The 5000-nt window shown below is 52.8% G+C and overlaps 1 non-coding gene across 1 annotated transcript in view; it reads left to right on the forward strand.

Moving 5' to 3' along the window:
• The first annotated feature begins 3663 nt into the window (after positions 1–3663).
• Positions 3664–5000, forward strand: part of LOC124586567 — a 1910-nt gene continuing 573 nt past the window's right edge. Inside the window, exon 1 of the ribosomal RNA XR_006975167.1 lies at positions 3664–5000. This exon is cut by the window's right edge and continues 573 nt beyond it. This is a non-coding gene — a ribosomal RNA (small subunit ribosomal RNA).

Raw genomic sequence — 5000 nt, forward strand, 5'->3', positions numbered from 1 at the left:
GGGCCTTAACCTAACCTATATTGGGCCTTAACCTAACCTATATTGGGCCTTAACGTAACCCACGTTGCGCCTTAACCTAACCTATATTGTACCTTAACCTAACCCATATTGTACCTTAACCTAACCCATATTGTACCTTAACCTAACCTATATTGGGCCTTAACCTAACCTATATTGGGCCTTAACCTAACCTATATTGGGCCTTAACCTAACCTATATTGGGCCTTAACGTAACCCACGTTGCGCCTTAACGTAACCCACGTTGCGCCTTAACGTAACCCACGTTGCGCCTTAACGTAACCCACGTTGCGCCTTAACGTAACCCACGTTGCGCCTTAACCTAACCCATATTGCGCCTTAACCTAACCCATATTGCGCCTTAACCTAACCCATATTGCGCCTTAACCTAACCCATATTGTACCTTAACCTAACCTATATTGTACCTTAACCTAACCTATATTGTACCTTAACCTAACCTATATTGGGCCTTAACCTAACCTATATTGGGCCTTAACCTAACCTATATTGGGCCTTAACCTAACCTATATTGGGCCTTAACCTAACCTATATTGGGCCTTAACGTAACCCACGTTGCGCCTTAACGTAACCCACGTTGCGCCTTAACGTAACCCACGTTGCGCCTTAACGTAACCCACGTTGCGCCTTAACGTAACCCACGTTGCGCCTTAACGTAACCCACGTTGCGCCTTAACCTAACCCATATTGCGCCTTAACCTAACCCATATTGCGCCTTACCCTAACCCATATTGCGCCTTAACCTAACCCATATTGTGCCTTAACCTAACCTATATTGTACCTTAACCTAACCCATATTGTACCTTAACCTAACCTATATTGTACCTTAACCTAACCTATATTGTACCTTAACCTAACCTATATTGTACCTTAACCTAACCCATATTGCGCCTTAACCTAACCCATATTGCGCCTTAACCTAACCCATATTGCGCCTTAACCTAACCCATATTGCGCCTTAACCTAACCCATATTGCGCCTTAACCTAACCCATATTGCGCCTTAACCTAACCCATATTGCGCCTTAACCTAACCCATATTGCGCCTTAACCTAACCCATATTGCGCCTTAACCTAACCCATATTGTACCTTAACCTAACCCATATTGTACCTTAACCTAACCTATATTGTACCTTAACCTAACCTATATTGTACCTTAACCTAACCTATATTGTACCTTAACCTAACCTATATTGGGCCTTAACCTAACCTATATTGGGCCTTAACCTAACCTATATTGGGCCTTAACCTAACCTATATTGGGCCTTAACCTAACCTATATTGGGCCTTAACGTAACCCACGTTGCGCCTTAACGTAACCCACGTTGCGCCTTAACGTAACCCACGTTGCGCCTTAACGTAACCCACGTTGCGCCTTAACGTAACCCACGTTGCGCCTTAACGTAACCCACGTTGCGCCTTAACGTAACCCACGTTGCGCCTTAACCCAACACACGTTGCGCCTTAACCCAACACACGTTGGGCCTTAACCCAACACACGTTGGGCCTTAACCCAACACACGTTGGGCCTTAACCCAACACACGTTGGGCCTTAACCCAACACACGTTGGGCCTTAACCCAACACACGTTGGGCCTTAACCCAACACACGTTGGGCCTTAACCCAACACACGTTGGGCCTTAACCCAACACACGTTGGGCCTTAACCCAACACACGTTGGGCCTTAACCCAACACACGTTGGGCCTTAACCCAACACACGTTGGGCCTTAACCCAACACACGTTGGGCCTTAACCCAACACACGTTGGGCCTTAACCCAACACACGTTGGGCCTTAACCCAACACACGTTGGGCCTTAACCCAACACACGTTGGGCCTTAACCCAACACACGTTGGGCCTTAACCCAACACACGTTGGGCCTTAACCCAACACACGTTGGGCCTTAACCCAACACACGTTGGGCCTTAACCTGCTCTGTAATTGTCATACGACGCGTTAAATTAGTGTGGTGTTGCCTAACTGCAACCCCCGCAATATAGTTTGCTACTCGCACTGCCTGGTCCCCAGAGTATCGCTTCATGTTAAACACCTTGCAGCTATACACTGTAATGCGGATGGCAGCAGGACGTACATGCTCAATGCCCTTCGCAGTTGTTCATTGGCATTTGCATGGCGAAGCACAGCCTACGTTGTGGTACGGCGTGTGTCAACTGTCCGCTGATGTTGTACGTCCAAATCACACACTGTACTGCACATTGGTCCTCATGTACTGAATGATACATCGTGGTACATGTGTGACCGTACCACGACTGCGCCAACAACGGCGAACCATACGGTCCAAATATTGTGCACTCAGCTACGTGTCGTCTCCCTATAAGAGCTGGATTGCAGTATGGTATGCCGTGGATGGCGATCAGCATGAGCCGTCTGTTGATGTAGTGGCGCGTGTTGTCAGACGTAGTCGTCTCTTCTCACACACCGTGATAGCATGGTGCACTGCGTTCCACATCTGCGACATGCGACAGAGGCCGGTTGACAGTCGTTCGCGCAATGGACATCGCATACGTACGGGGGCCACCTTCCACGTGTTCGCGAAGCGTGCACATGTTGTTGCGTGTATGTGGGCAGACATAGTGTGTCGTGACACCTGACACAGGCATGCAACAATCGTTGAATTTGCAAATGGCGATGGACGTCTACGTTTGCTGGTGACGTTACGCAAATGAACAACTGGTAAACGGTTGTGGTGCGGTTGTTCTCGCTAGAGGTGAATCAGTGATGGCGACGATCGGTTGAGCTACCAACCGGTTGTTTCAGCGATACCCACCATGCCCACGAACGTGAATGGCATGTGGGTGTGAAGCGATACGCGGCGGTGGCTGGGTGGGACCGTCCCCGGCCGGTGAGGGGGGGGCCTCCCGGCGTGCTGGCCGCGCGGTGCGTGGGCGCACGCGCTACAGCCGGCTGGTGGGGGCGGCCAGTGGCAGGCGCGCCGGCCGACGGAGGCGGCAGGCGGCGCAGCTGCGCGCCGGCGCACCCTGCACGCGGCGCCGTGCGGCCAAAGTAGGTCCTCGCGGGCCCGGTGCGAAGCGCGGTGGACATCTGCAGTGTGCTGGTCCGATTGAGGACTGTGTGCGCTGAGGATGCGCCGCCGCCCGGCGCTCGGCGCCGCGACGCCGTCTGCTGCTCGGTCGCCTCTGCGGTTCTCGCAGGTGGTTTGTATCGCAGCTGTGCGGACGTGTTGGCGCGTGCGCTGTGCTGGGAGAGTTCGCTTCGGCACCCAAGTGGGGCTTTTGTCCTTCTGTGGCGCTGGCGTTGGAGCTGCCGGCCACCGTAGGTGGCGCGTGTTGTCTCCCGCCGGCAATGCCACGACAGCACGCTCCCGGGCCTCTGTCGGCAGCGGCAAGCTCAGTTGGGAGCACGGGTGGTCGCACCTAAAGCGTCTACTCGCCAAACTCCGGGCGATTGCGCCTCTCTCGAACCCGACCAAGTACTTAGGACGGCGCTGCGCGCCGCCGGGACCTGAGAGGGTTTCGAGGTGTATTGTGCAGGGGAGCTCAGCCTCCTCCTGTTTGCAGAATAATTGAGCGGACGCTTGCGTGTTCGCGCGGGCCCCCGGGACACACTCCCGGGCGGCCGGCTGCTCAGCTCTAGTTGACGCAGCTCCCTGGTTGATCCTGCCAGTAGTCATATGCTTGTCTCAAAGATTAAGCCATGCATGTCTCAGTACAAGCCGCATTAAGGTGAAACCGCGAATGGCTCATTAAATCAGTTATGGTTCCTTAGATCGTACCCACGTTACTTGGATAACTGTGGTAATTCTAGAGCTAATACATGCAAACAGAGTCCCGACCAGAGATGGAAGGGACGCTTTTATTAGATCAAAACCAATCGGTCGGCTCGTCCGGTCCGTTTGCCTTGGTGACTCTGAATAACTTTGGGCTGATCGCACGGTCCTCGTACCGGCGACGCATCTTTCAAATGTCTGCCTTATCAACTGTCGATGGTAGGTTCTGCGCCTACCATGGTTGTAACGGGTAACGGGGAATCAGGGTTCGATTCCGGAGAGGGAGCCTGAGAAACGGCTACCACATCCAAGGAAGGCAGCAGGCGCGCAAATTACCCACTCCCGGCACGGGGAGGTAGTGACGAAAAATAACGATACGGGACTCATCCGAGGCCCCGTAATCGGAATGAGTACACTTTAAATCCTTTAACGAGTATCTATTGGAGGGCAAGTCTGGTGCCAGCAGCCGCGGTAATTCCAGCTCCAATAGCGTATATTAAAGTTGTTGCGGTTAAAAAGCTCGTAGTTGGATTTGTGTCCCACGCTGTTGGTTCACCGCCCGTCGGTGTTTAACTGGCATGTATCGTGGGACGTCCTGCCGGTGGGGCGAGCTGAAGGCGTGCGACGCGCCTCGTGCGTGCTCGTGCGTCCCGAGGCGGACCCCGTTGCAATCCTACCAGGGTGCTCTTGAGTGAGTGTCTCGGTGGGCCGGCACGTTTACTTTGAACAAATTAGAGTGCTTAAAGCAGGCAAGCCCGCCTGAATACTGTGTGCATGGAATAATGGAATAGGACCTCGGTTCTATTTTGTTGGTTTTCGGAACCCGAGGTAATGATTAATAGGGACAGGCGGGGGCATTCGTATTGCGACGTTAGAGGTGAAATTCTTGGATCGTCGCAAGACGAACAGAAGCGAAAGCATTTGCCAAGTATGTTTTCATTAATCAAGAACGAAAGTTAGAGGTTCGAAGGCGATCAGATACCGCCCTAGTTCTAACCATAAACGATGCCAGCCAGCGATCCGCCGCAGTTCCTCCGATGACTCGGCGGGCAGCCTCCGGGAAACCAAAGCTTTTGGGTTCCGGGGGAAGTATGGTTGCAAAGCTGAAACTTAAAGGAATTGACGGAAGGGCACCACCAGGAGTGGAGCCTGCGGCTTAATTTGACTCAACACGGGAAACCTCACCAGGCCCGGACACCGGAAGGATTGACAGA

Source organism: Schistocerca americana, unplaced genomic scaffold, assembly GCF_021461395.2.
Source record: "Schistocerca americana isolate TAMUIC-IGC-003095 unplaced genomic scaffold, iqSchAmer2.1 HiC_scaffold_559, whole genome shotgun sequence".
Lineage (NCBI taxonomy): Eukaryota > Metazoa > Arthropoda > Insecta > Orthoptera > Acrididae > Schistocerca > Schistocerca americana.